This window comes from Oryctolagus cuniculus, chromosome 3, assembly GCF_051225735.1.
Source record: "Oryctolagus cuniculus isolate XC-2025 breed Fujian yellow rabbit chromosome 3, ASM5122573v1, whole genome shotgun sequence".
Taxonomy (NCBI): domain Eukaryota; kingdom Metazoa; phylum Chordata; class Mammalia; order Lagomorpha; family Leporidae; genus Oryctolagus; species Oryctolagus cuniculus.
The window spans coordinates 174,756,934-174,771,151 of record NC_142869.1 but is presented as its reverse complement, the minus strand read 5'-3'; the positions used below and the strand labels follow the sequence as shown (position 1 = coordinate 174,771,151).

At 48.6% G+C, this 14,218-nt stretch overlaps 1 long non-coding RNA gene across 1 annotated transcript; it reads left to right on the top strand.

The window, feature by feature from the left end:
- The first annotated feature begins 2,722 nt into the window (after nt 1-2,722).
- On the top strand, nt 2,723-13,945 carry LOC149127611 (uncharacterized). The gene is made up of 3 exons (XR_016231793.1): nt 2,723-2,990; nt 3,800-3,938; nt 13,652-13,945. It is a non-coding gene; the product is annotated as an uncharacterized LOC149127611 (long non-coding RNA).
- The last annotated feature ends 273 nt before the right edge of the window (nt 13,946-14,218 follow it).

The window sequence follows — 14,218 nt, the reverse complement described above, 5'->3', positions numbered from 1 at the left end:
ATTTTCCTTTGCAGCACTCCATGCCTTGGAGCCACTCTACAGTTCAAGATTTAAAGTGTCCCATACACGGAAGTAGAATCTCTCCCTGCCAAGCGGAGCCAAAGGCCCCACTTCCCAGCAAAGACGCTGTGGCAATGGGCCCATCACGAGATCCACTGCTCCTTCCACATGCCCCTGGCCTGACAGCACGGTGGGGTGGCCTCCCAAGGATGTGCTGGGGAACCAGCTTGGAGAGGTGACCCTCTCTGTGGGAGTGGGGCATCGCACTCCATGAGGTAACACAACCCAGGCCAACAAGCACTAGATGGTGCCCTGCTCTCAGGAGCAGAGTCCCTGGATCTGGGAACCAAAGGGTGGAAACGAGAGGAGCTCCACTTACCAACACCCCCGTCACCGACTTGAGACAGTAGTGCTTTTGCCCTACAACTTTTAGGCTTTGTGAATCTAGAGGTCCTTACTCCCCCACTTCATTCCAGGGACACAGTAAGAATCCTGTGGGACACAAATCCACAAATGCTGCCCAGTCATTTCGGAAGACTTGTGCCGAAAGTACAGCAGGCAAGGAAAGGAGTCACTTGATCAGCAGAGGAAATTACTACCGACCATCATAGAACGCGGGCAGGTGGGTGAACTACTACACAGCTGTGTCAGGTTTGGCTCTCAGGGGACCCACTAAGGCACCTCTTGGTGCTCCCATGCCAACACCTCTTGGTGCTCCCGTGCCAAGTTACAGAGGCAGATGCATGAGTAGAACAGATACAGTCTGAGAATAGCAAGGAAACCAGAGGCTCGCACACCTAGGGAATGGGGCGTAAATCAGTTAACTGGGCAAGCCACAGGGATCAGCAGAAATGCCAGCCAGGGCAAAGAGAAACCGAGCATACACAGTAGAGGAGGGGGCGATGCTATCATCTCAGGCTTGAGATCAAGGAATGCATCCCAGTAACTTCTCCGTAAGTTCCCCAAGAAATAGGGCCACCCAGAATGTCGCAGGAACTGCTCTCAGAGGCGCTCAACCGGGCTTCCTCTCTACGGCCACTGTGGCTGCCCTTGGGCTTGCTAGAAACAGCGGCTGAGGAAGGCCCAGAGCTGTGCTCCTCCCGGGGCGTCAGCCTCACGCATGGACACGGCTTCCCTCAAAGTTGCCCTCTCTCCCCGTGCCCAGCGCGTGACTGGCCTGCAGCTGTCAATCCTTCACTAAATGAAAACTCCTCCTCTGTTCAGTGACTTAAAAGAGCCCTTCTTCGCGCTGATGTTTGGGTAGACATTCTCAGGGTTTGGAAGCGGGCGGCACAGCCGGGGACTAGTTCTCTCTGTATCGGGGCTCGAGCTGCAGGGTCACATGGCAGCTAGCTGTCCCCAGCTGGCTAAGATGCTGCTGATCCACCTGTGCGGCTGCACACCCTCCACCCAGCGTTCTCAAAACAAGGCCTTCTCCGTCCTCCTCCCCGCACCCAAATCCCGACTCGGAAGGGTTTAAGCCTGACCTCATTTGTTTGATCTTCCTTATCTTAAACAATTTCTGCAGTTTGCAAAGGTGGAGCCTCCGTGTGCTTGCTCTGTGTTCCAAAGCCTTTTTTCTTAGAGGTTAAACATCAAGTGGCTGTGAAATACGCCCAGAGTTAGAGCCCTCCCTCCCTTACGGAGAGAGGGTTTAGATGACAACGATAAGAGGCACAGGCATAGCTTCCCGCTGTGGCTGGGCCTCTTGGCACATGTGTGTGGTCCAGTTCCCACAGGTGTGTGCCCTTGAGTCTTAAAGTCGCAGTGCTCCTACCCCAGGGTCTGATGAGGACTGACAGCCTTAGAACTGTCTAAATACCTTTTTCTTTTCCTGTAAACAACTCTGGAGATTCAGCGTACCAGCAGAACACAGGAAATTGTAGAGCCCAAATCTCAGACAGATAATTATTTAAAAGCTATGGCTCATTCCATCTTTACTATATGTTATGATTCCCTTATCTTTGAGTCAAGTAACTTCATTAGCTGGAATCCAATGAGCTTAATTGGTAATTAGAAACAGAAAAATAACCACTAATATGATTGCTTGGAGTCTGAATTGAAAGCCTAACTCTGCTCCTTTTGAACCATAATTAATTTGTGTTTGTTGTGAAATATGAGTACGTTCTGGGCACATCAAAATACCTTAGAGATCAGAAGATGAGTAATACGGATAAATTATGTATGCAAGAGGGCGCTATGATCAAGGCTTATATTTAAGTCTTTGGGTTTGGGACAAAAATCATTTATTAGCTAGTTAGTTGAGAGGGGGGGGGGGAGAGAGAGAGAAAGAGAGAGAGCCAGAGAGAGAGACTCCATCCTTTGTGAATGCCCACAACAAAAGTCTCAGGAGCCAGAAACTCAATTCAGGCCTCCCGTTTGAGGGTCGGGAACCCAATTACTTGGGCTATCAGCACGGCTTCCCAGGGCCTGCTTTAGCAGGAACCTGGCATCAGAAGTAGAGCCAGCTCTCAAGCCGAGGCACTCTGATATAGGGTGTGATATCTCGACCACTAGGCAAAGCATCCACCTCTGAACAAAACAATTTGAATGGGGTTAGCCCAGGAATATCTTTAAGCATAAAATATTGTCTTTTACAGTTTTGTCCTTCCTTAGCACACTTCCAATGTTTTTCTCTTCATCTTTCATTCGCTCTCATCCCATCCCCCCTCTTCCCTTCATCTTTTTTTTTTTTTTTTTTTTTTTAGCAGGCGGAGACAGAGAGAGAGAGAAAGGCCTTCCTTTTCCGTTGGTTCACCCCCTAAATGGCTGCTACGGCCGGCACACTGCACCAATCCGAAGCCAGGAGCCAGGTGCTTCCTCCTGGTCTCCCATGTCGGTGCAGGACCCAAGCACCTAGGTCATCTTCCACTGCCTGCCCGGGCCACAGCAGAGAGCTGGACTGGAAGAGGAGTGACCAGGGAAGAATCCGGCATCCTGATCGGGACTAGAACCCTGGGTGCCTGCGCTGCAGGAGGAGGATTAGCCTGGTGAGCCACAGCGCTGGCCTTCCCCTCATCCTACACTACCTCTTCCCTTTGTTATTGTTTCTCTCCCTCTTTCTTCCATGGTTTTTCCTTCCCCGCCTCTATAAAACCCAGCTGAAACTTCTCCTTTTTGAAATGACATACCTGCTCATGATTGTAGGGCTGAAATACCCAAGGTATCAGGAGAACACACGTGCTGCAAATGCTATCTGTAAGCACGCCCAGGGCCCAAATCTTCCAAGCCAAAGTTGGGATATGCATTCCCATGAGTGTGCAGGTACTTTTGAGAGTAGCAGGATGCCAACTGGGGCCCTGGGTACTCCAAGGTAACACCTCATACGGCCTGCCTTCGTGTGTCTTCACTTCTTGGACCTCAGCCTCCTAACATTAGTGTCCTCCCTCTGAATTATGCAATATGAGTAAGCGTGTTACACCCACAAAGCCCTCAATAAATCGCATATATACACCTAGACAAGAAGGGGCCACTTTTGGCTTCCTCAGTAGTTCACTGGCATAAGCTGCTTACAAGGTTGTCTTAAAATGTGCAGTGAGCATCTCTGAAGCATAGACGTGACATACATTCATTAAGGGAACAGACAAGATGGGGATTAACAGCCCCGGAAGTCAGGGCTGGGTCACGTGAGGGTGCATACCATGAAACCAGGAGTGGGGAAAGCCAGGGCCGTGAGACAGTACCGGCCTGGTCCCACGGAGCCTGTCACCAGCTGCCCAAGTAGCAGGAAGACTGCTCTCTCCATTTCTATCCTAACGTCTTCATCTTCTGTCCTCCTTGGCTCTTGATTTTCTGCCAGATTTGCATCTTGGAAGAGGACACTGTAAACCACAGAACGATGGAGCTGGAAAGGGGACCACGGAGTCAGCCCTTCCCTCCTCTTGAAAGAACAAACCACCAACAAGCCTGGAGCCCAGGGCGGCGCACCTCCTGCACAGGTGAGGTGCATCTTGAATGCAGCCCAAGAATCAAGGCGTTTTTGTCAACACCATGATGCCTCTCTCTGGAAAAAATGTTTAGGAAAATGGTAAGAAAACAGTGTCCAGCTGGGGGAGACAAGAGAGAACAAGGGACTTACAGGGGGAAAAGCAAGAAGGTAATCAGAAGGGAAAAAAACGAGGTGGATGGAGGGGTGGGGGTTTCAGGCAGTCTGAGCTACAGTGATACCTTCTAGCAAACCTCTGCTAAACTAAACCGGGTAAGACAGTGCCGCAGGGGCAGGTGTTTGGCATGGCAGTTGAGACGCCACTTGGGATGTTTGCATTCCATGTCAGAGTGCCTGGTTTCAAGTCCCGGCTCCACTCTGGGTTCCAGCTTCCTGCTAGCACACATTCTGGGAGACAGCAGGTGATAGCTCAGGTACTTGGTTCCCTGCCACCCATGTGGAAGACCTGGACTGGCATTTGAGAAGTAGACCAGTGGGGCCGGCGCCGCGGCTCACTAGGCTAATCCTCTGCACACCGGGTTCTAGTCCCAGTCGGGGCACCGGATTCTGTCCCGGTTGCCCCTCTTCCAGGCCAGCTCTCTGCTATGGCCCGGGAGTGCAGTGGAGGATGACCCAGGTGCTTGGGTGCTGCACCAGCATGGGAAACCAGGAGAAGCACCTGCTCCTGCCATCGGATCAGCGCGGTGCGCAGGCCGCAGCACGCCGGCCGCGGCGGCCATTGGAGGGTGAACCAACAGCAAAGGAAGACCTTTCTCTCTGTCTCTCTCTCTCACTGTCCACTCTGCCTGTCAAAAATAAATAAATAAATAAATAAATAAATAAATAAATAAATAAAAAGAAAGAAAGAAAGTAGACCAGTGGATGAATGGGAGAGCTCTTCCTCCCCCTTGTCTTTCAAAAGAAAAAGAAAAAAATTAAAGATAGTAAAAAAAAAAAAGAAAAAAGAATGCTGTGGAGGGGCCAGCGCTGTGGCTTAGTGGTAAAGCTGCCACCTGTAGTGCAGGTGCTGGTTTGAGTCCCAGCTGCCCCACATCTGATCTAGCTCTCTGCTATAGCCTGGGAAAACAGAAGATGTCCCAGGTCCTCTGGCACCTGCACCCACGTGAGAGACCCAGGGGAGCCTCCTGGCTCCTGGCTTCAGATGGGCCCAACTCTGGCCATTGTGGGCCATTTGGAAAGTGAACCAGCAGATGGAAGACCTTTCTTTCTCTCTCCCACTTTCTCCCTCTGCCTCTCTGTACAGGCAGAGTGGACAGTGAGAGAGACAGACAAAGAGAAAGGTCTTCCTTTTTTCCATTGGTTCACCCCCCAATGGCCGCTGCGGCCGGCACACTGCGCTGATCTGAAGCCAGGAGCCAGGCGCTTCTCTGGTCTCCCATGCGGGTGCAGGAGCCCAAGCACTTGAGCCATCCTCCACTGCCCTCCTGGGCCACAGCAGAGAGCTGGACAGGAAGAGGAGCGACCAGGACAGAATCCGGCGCCCTGACTGGGACTAGAACCCGGGGTGCCGGCACCACAGGTGGAGCATTAGCTTATTGAGCCACAGCACCAGCCAAGTAAATAATTCTTTAAAAAAAAAAGAGAGGGAGAGAGAGAATGCTGTGGAATCCACTCCTGGGTATTTACCCCAGAGATATATTCACAAAAAACTTGTCAATTATTCCAGAACAACTTTATCAACAGTTTAAAAACTAGGGACAGATCAGGTATCCTTTAAGAGGAGAATAAATCAAGCATCATGTATTCATACAATGGAATGTCAGTCAGCAGTGTTGCTGCTAGACCAGTGATCATGGCTGACTCTCCCAGACATTATGCTGAGCAAAGAAAATCAGACGTAAGAGTCATGACATGAAGTTCTAGAACAGATGCAACTAATCTGTAGAGTGAAGACTGGGGGAAGTGCTGGTGGGCAGTGTTGCAGGTTGGGGTGGGAGTGGGGGGTGACAGTGGTAGGGATTAACTGGGAAGAGGCATGAGAAGAACTTTCTGTGTGATGGAAATTCTCTATATCTTAATAAGGATTTGAGTTACCCACATGAGTGCATGGGTAAAACTCACGGGAAAATATACTTAAGACCTGAACATTCCATTGTGTGATCATTTTATCATAAAAAAAATCAGATCCACAAAAAGTACTAAACTCTAGTTCGTGATATGCATGCTCAAATATTTATGGCAACTTAGTTTGAAATGCATTCAAGAGCTAAGATGGATTGAGGAACCGAGAGAAAGAAGATAAGGAATAAAAAAAAAAGTTTAGTAAAATGTTAATTATGTGGTCTAAGTGATGAATATATGGGTTTTCACCATAAAATTCTCTCAATCTTTCTGTGTGTTTGAAAATTTTCATTTAAAAAATGTTAAGGAAAAATCATTGAAGGTTATAATATATAAGAAGGAAATGGGGCCGGCGCTGTGGCACAGTGAGTTAAAGCCCTGGCCTGAAGTGCCAGCATCCCATATGGACGCCAGTTCTAGTCCCAACTGCTCCTCTTCTGATCCGGCTCTCTGCTATGGCCTGGGATAGTAGTGGAAGACGGCCCAAATCCTTGGGCCCCTGCACCTGCATGGGAGACCTGGAAGAAGCTCCTGGCTCCTGGCTTCAGTTCAGCACAGCTCTGGCCGTTGCAGCCATCTGGGGAGTGAACCAGCGGATGGAAGGCCTCTCTCTCTGTCTCTACTTCTCTCTGTAACTCTGTCTTTCAAATAAATAAAATAAATCTTTAGAAAAAAAAGAAGGAATAATACTGTGCATGAGGATATTTTAACTGGAATTGCTCCTTCAGATAGACATGTAGGGGGCCTGCATTGTGGCACAGAAAGTTAAGTCATCACTTGTAATGCTGGCATCCCATTCCAGAGTGCCAGTTCCAGCCCTGGCTGCTCTGCTTCCAATACAGCTCCCTGCTAATGTACCTGGGACAGCAGCAGAGGATGGCCTAAGCCCTGCTACCCATATGGGAGACCAGGATGAGTTCCTGGCTCCAGGCTTGGGCCTGGCCCAGCCCTGGCTCTTGTGACCATTTGGGAAGTGAATCAGCAGATGGAAGATCCCTCTGTCTCTTTCTCTCTGTGTGTCACTCTGCCTTTCAAATAAATACATAAATATTTTTTGAAAGATAGATATTAGTGTTGGGGCTGGCATAGTGACATAGGTTTTAAACCACCCCCTGTGATGGAGCAACCCACATAGATGCTTACTGGTGTCCCAGCTGTTCCATTTCTAATCCAGCTCCCTGCTAATGACCTGGGAAAAGCAGCAGGAGATAGCCCAAGTGTTTGGGCCCCTGCCACCCATGCGGGGGGACCCAGATGAAGCTCTTGGCTCCTAGCCTCATCCTGGCCCAGCACTGGTCATTGTGGCCATCTGGGAATTGAACCAGCAGATGGAAGATCTCTCTTTCTCTCTCTCTTTCTCTCCCTCCCTCCTCCAAAATAATCTTTCAAATTCATTTTTCCATGAGCTTCCTTTTATTTTTTTTTTCTTAAGAGGAGGCCCAAGACTTAGGGTGAGAAGGAGAGCGATTAGAGGACTCGTTAGGGGCGGGAAGAAAAGCAGAAGCCAAGCTCTCCACCTGGGGAGATGAGACCCCAAGCCGAGGGTCTCTACCTTCAGTTATCCTCGCCTCTGGAAGCTGACTGATGCCGCCACGTGCTGCAAGGCAGCCGCAGGCGAGCAGGCCGCTGGCAGCTGACCGGCTACAGCACGAGTCCTATCCGAGGAGGCACACATTTGGGGCAGAATGCCACGGCTGTGGGCTTTTCCAGCACTAATCATTTTCCTTGTTCCTGGAGATTTTCCTTTAGGGACTTCTTCATTGCCAGGGCCCAGTGATCTCTACAACAAATGCCACGAAGAAAAGCAGTGTGGTGCTCTGAAAACTTCTGTAATTGTAATTTCCTGGTAATGCTTATACCCAGTTCTGCAGATGAAATGCTCAAAACAAAGCCGCTTCCCAACAACTGGCTGAAAACCCACATGCGTGTAAACATGCAGCTTGGCCTAAAGCCTACAATGTTTGGTCTTCACTCATGGGAGGGCCCAGGGGACCTCAAGGTATAGCCAAGACCCCTCCTTAGGCTACCGGTCTCCACTAAGAATGGAAATGCACCTTTTCTTTAAAGAGTATTTTTCTTTTCCATCGTGAGCTAAGGTAGGGAAACGGACTTCGGTGAATCGAATGCAAAGAAGTGTTCTCTTTGATTTACAATCAAGCTTACATGGCTAGTCACCTGTATTGTCCACAGCAATCAATAGTCACATGGGTGACAGAATTTAATATAAACAGATAATGGTTGTCACCAGGTGCACAGGGGTGGGGAATCTTTCTCTGCCAGGAACCATTTGAATATGGGCAATATCATTCGAGAGACATTCAAAATTATCAACTTCAAAGTCGGCCTGCTGTAATTGACTGAATTTTGAGTCCTGCCTGTGGTTCCTTGGCAGGCCAGACCAAATGATTTCAGGGGCCCTGTGTGGCCCACAGGACAGAATATTCTGCACCCCTGCTAGGCCACTTCGTTTTGCACATGCTGTGGCTCCTTGGGAAGCCTGTCAACCTCTCCTCTTCACAAACCTCAAGTCATTCTTACAGACTCATCTTAAATGTCAGCCCATCCATGAAGCCTCCTTGGCTGGTACAAACAGAATGTATGTGTTTTCTGCTGTTCTAAGTTTCTTGACCATTCTATTCCTATACCACATAAACAACCCTGTAATTACTTGTTTGTATGTCTTTCTCTATGCTATATCCTGAGTCCGCGAATGTATGTGCTATAGATGTCACAGTTGAGTGAATAATATCTATTTATGTTAGTCCTTTTCCTCCAATTTCTCAAATATATATTCTAGAGTGTTGGGGCCGGCACTGTGGCATAGGCTAAGCCTCCACCTGCAGGGCTGCTGGCATCCCATATGGGAGCTGGTAAAAGTCCTGGCTGCAGCACTTCTGATCCAGGTCCCTGGCAATGCACTTGGAAAAGCAGTGGAAGGTGGCCCAAGTACTTAGGCCCCTGCACCCATGTGGGACTCATTAAATAAATAAATAGGCCGGCGCCGCGGCTCAATAGGCTAATCCTCCACCTAGCGGTGCCAGCACACCGGGTTCTAGTCCCGGTCAGGGCACCGGATTCTGTCCCGGTTGCCCCTCTTCCAGGCCAGCTCTCTGCTGTGGCCAGGGAGTGCAGTGGAGGATGGCCCAAGTGCTTGGGCCCTGCACCCCATGGGAGACCAGAAGTACCTGGCTCTTGCCATCGGATGAGCATGGTGCACCGGCCGCAGCGCACTGGCCACAGCGGCCATTGGAGGGTGAACCAACAGCAAAAGGAAGACCTTTCTCTCTGTCTCTCTCTCTCACTATCCACTCTGCCTGTCAAAATAAATAAATGAATAAATAAATCTTTAGGGGCCGGCACTGTGATAGTAGGTTAAGCCTCTGCCTGTGGCATTGGCATCCCATATGGGAGCTGATTCGAGTCTCAGCTGCTCCACTTCCAATCCAGCTCCCTGCTTATGGCCTGGGAAACAGTGAAAGATGGCCCAAGTCCTTGGGCCCCTGTACCCACGTGGAAGACCTGGAAGAATCTCCCGGCTTCTGGCTTCAGACTGGCCCAGCTCCAGCCGTGCAGCCATTTGGGGAGTGAAACAGCGGCAGGAAGATCTCTGTCTTTCCCTCTCTCTCTGTCTCTCCCTCTCTCTCTGTAACTCTGCCTCCAAATAAATGAATACATCTTATTTTTTTTAAAAAAAAGAATGTGGATACAGGTTTTTCTTACTCATTTAATACACCCTACACATTATAACACAATATCTTGTACTCAGACAAAAACACTGTTCTAATGAGACATCACAGTATTAACCATAGCTCCAGAACCAGCAAAACCTGATTTCAACTTCTCCTATGATAGTTTAATCCAGATCATATTGTATTTTTCACCCCAAGAACAAAAATGGCAACCAGAAAAAAATTTTCCAGATTCATATAAAAGAGAAGAGGAAAGGCATGTCCCGACCATTGATGGCTTTAGAAGTCACACACTCTGTATCAGCAGACTCCGAGTGGCCAGATTTGCCAAGTCACAGGAACAATTTCCCTTCCAAGTTCTCTGGCAAAGTTGAGCCTTAGGTGAAGCCTACTTATGTGCTCTCCCTCATCTCGGTCATCTTTCTTTCTCCTCCACCCCTCAAATATAGAGGTGAGATCATAAACTGGCAGCCCAACCCACAAACCTGTTTTGCTCACATGATGTTTTTCTGTTTTTAATTAGTTGCTGTAAGTTAAAAATGGGAGGCCAGAAGCTTCATCTGGGTCTCCTGTATGTGCAGCAGGGGTCCAAACACTTGGGCCATCTTCTGCTGCTTTCCCAGGCCATTAGCAAGGAGCTGGGTCAGAAGAGGAACAGCCGGGATGCGAACCAGTGCCCACATGGATACCGGTGCTGCAGACAGCAGCTTTATCTGCTGTGCCACAATGCTGGCCTCCAACTTTATTCCTCTGCTATACCCATCTCTCATCTCTGCCTGTCCAAACCCTAACGTCCTTCAAAGTCCTTCATAAATGCCTCTTGTCTGAACTTTTCTGTTGTTTGTATGTTTTGATTTTTTATGGGACTTATTTTCTTGCTTCCCTATAATCCTATGCTCTCCCCTGGCCTTAGAAATCCTGCTGCTCTTCCATTCCACGTGGGCTTGGTGGAGCGTCCAGGCAGAGAACCGCTGGGCATACGTGTTGTCATGTGACTCAGGTCAGTCAATCAGCTCTTACCTTCTGAGACTTGCTCCTGAGTGGAAACACACCGAGCAGGAGATGACTGGACCTGGGTCATTTGACCATTGCACCCCGACTGGTTCTTGAGTTCCCACTGCTAGTTTCTGCCATTCTCAAAGCATCCGTTAGCTCTGTTTTTCTAGTCAATGTGCTACCCAGAATCCTTCCAATAGACCTGGTATTTGGTCCTGACTTAAGTTAACTAGTGTTCAGTTCCTTCGTGTGCAACCAGAGGTTCCTATGCTATGCCTCGCATCCGAGAACACAATTCTAATTCATCTCATAACACCCCTGCTCTGCCTCGTATGAAATAGCTTCCACCATTTCCCCCACGTTTCTTTTTTTCCTCCTTGCTCCTCCTCGTAGTTCACTTTATGTTCATTGCCTTACAGGGATGTGATAGAAGAGAAAAGAGAGAAGAAGCAATTTCCCAGTAACGGAAATGGCTCACAACACAGACAAAAGCTCTTGAAGCAAATCTTATTCATGCCAGTAGAAGTCCCCCACCTGACCAGCCCAATAGTCCCAAACCAGAGAATTCTCCAGGTTGGCAACAAGAAGAGAAGCTAGAAGCAAATACACTGAGATAAAGTGTCAATTAGTCGTGGAGGAAAAAGATATTTGATCCTGTGCCGGAGGTAGAACCTGTGAGAGATAGCTAAACTGTATAGAGAAAACTGGTGGGTGGCGTGTTTAAGCATACTGGGCAGAGGCACTGATTACCACGCAACCCAGAAAGGCCTAGACGTAGCAGAAAGAGCAGGAAGATAGGTCCTGAAGGGCTTGCAGAGGGAATGACTCTGTTGCCAGTGGCTGCCTGCACAGTCTGATAACCTAGAGCCTCAAGGACAGGGATGTCTCAGCAGACAGCGCTGACAGATGACACTCAGGACCAGAAAAGCACCCCTCCTGATGCTTTTGTGTTATGTAAGCCCCTGGAATTAGTCATGACCCAAAAAATGGTGAGGATCCCAGCTGAGTCTATTCCAATCTGGTAAAATCTAGGGCTCAAAACAGATATTTAGTTGCTAAAGAAAATATAGAAAGAAGCTGTTCTTTCCTGGATTGAATACTAAGATACTAGACTGGACCTGCTTATTTCTGTACTGCTCTTCTCCTTCCTATTGGACTTCCTTTTGACAAAACAAGGAGTGTTGCTATCTCATCTTTTATCCCCTGCAACCGCCATCACAGTAACTTATGCAAAGTAAACACTCAGTAACTATGCCTTTAAATTGAGTTGAATGAAATCAAGCACAGACTGGGAAGTATACAGCAGAGTTGCCCTACCAATGGCAACGAGGTATCTATGCTTGATTTATGGGAAGTGTCCTGTGCATTTTGCACATTTTTATGACAAAAGGAAAGAGCTGCGTCAATGTCCTTTGTTCCTCCAGCATGGCGAGATTTGTTGGACACTAGTGATTAGAAGGAGTGGCTCATAGCTCTCACCCGTGTTCAGAGAGTGCTTGTGATTTTGCCAAGCTTAACCTCAGAATTCAAGAATTGGAAGGGACCTCCAACATCATCTAACCAACAGCCTCACTTCCAAGTGAGGGAAAAATTGAAGCCCAGAGATACGTAATGATTCACCCAAAATAAGAGCCAATGAGTGATCAGACAGAGAATCTGCCCCTGTTTCCCCTCTCTTATAGTGGGGAGTCCAGGACCTAACCATTACCCACTCTCCTGCCCACTCAACTCCTTTGCTCCATTGTCTCCATTGTGCACCCTGTCCAACCACCTGGGAAAACGCAGCTTAGAACAGGTCAGAGCTGCTGATCTCTTTGTAGACATGGGCTGCTGGCAGTGTCAGACAGCCTTACAGACCGGTGCCACCATGAACCCATGACTAACAGGCTTACTTATGTCCTGATGCTGCCGACACTCTGAGAATCCTTATTCCAGTCTCTCTCATAGTCTCAACACTAATTCATTCAAAAGCTTGTCTACTCTACTCAAACTTGTTCCACTACCTCTCCCCTTTCGCTCTAACCCTACTGAAATGACATCTCCTGAAAGGAAACATACAGCTACCCACCACCAAGCCTACTTATAATCCACATTTGTGGTAGAATGAGAAGGCCATGCCAAGATGGCCGCTGGCAAGCTAGCGTCAGTTACTCAGGAATGGCCTTGAAACCCACCTGGCAATGGAGCCTGCCTGGCAACAGGCTGTGATTGGCTGGGGCATAGACCGCCCCTTGACCGGATTGGCTAGTCTTGGCTATATAAGTTGTACTAACTGAAATAAACGAGTTGGTGGGCTACTTGCCTCAAGTCCGCTTTCACCCGACTCCCGGGTTCTATGTGGTGCCTCTTGCCCCCACCACGCTCCTCATCTCAGAAACGAATCCACTGCAACATTGTTGAGAAATCAACTGCAACACACATCCACTCCTAGTGAACTCACTTCCCTATGTGCTGGGACATCTGTCTCCTCTGCAAAGAACTTGTGTTTTGCGTTACCCCCTCTCTTTGTTCCATCTTTCCTTTCTTCTGAAGCACTTGGTCATGACCAGCGCATGCATGGATGCACACAGGTGGTTCCTCTATATTAAAACATCAAGCTTCCTCAGCCCTGTGTCCGTGGAGTTCTGGACACCCATTGTGTCCATTTCCCACCAGTCTGGCTGTTACCTCTGGTCAACCGCAACGGTTCTGCCCCAGGGACCTCGTCGCTCTGCAGCCCACTGGGAGCGTCTTAGTGCTCACCTTGCAGGACAGCACTTGACCCTGGTCAGCCTTTTTCCCCTCCGTGGAAACATCCTCTGGCTTGATTTCTGTGACTCCACATTCCTTGATTTTCTCCAGCTTCTCTAGCCACATCCTGTCAGTCTTGTTTTCAAGTTACTTAGTCACACCTTAGACTATCTTCTCTGTTCACCGTACACACTGTGCTGAGGTAATTTTATCTACTTCTTGGCTTTAGTTGCAAACCATGCTGGGACCTCCCAAATGTGTCCTTGCCAGCCCTGATCTGACTCCCGAGCTGCGTCTGTGAGTCTCCTGGACAGCGCCATGTGGCATCTCAACTCAGCAACGTCTACAACTAGACTCGTCTCCATGCCCTGAAAACAAAACAAGAACCCCCTTCTTTTCCCAGTGAAATACAATGTCACCCATCTAGTCATCATCCTGAATTCCTTCTCTTCCCCCCGACTCCCAAATTTGATCACTCCTTAAATGCCATCAAATCTACTCTCTAAATAGTCCCAAATCAGTCTACCTCTTGATAGGAAATCATAGGAGTTAAATTGCAGCCAGGTTCAAGTCCCGGATCTACTGTGTGATGATGTAAGTAACTGAGCCTCTCTCTATTTATTTCTTTATTGGTGAAACCCAGGTGGTAATGATAGAACCTTTCTCACGTGTATGCTGTGAGGATTCTCTGAGCTCCTATATGTAGAGCACTTGGCAGTGTCCGGGGCACACAGTAGGTGCCAATTCCCAGTAGAGTCCCTACTGCCACTCACTAGTACCTTCCATCCTGTCGTCT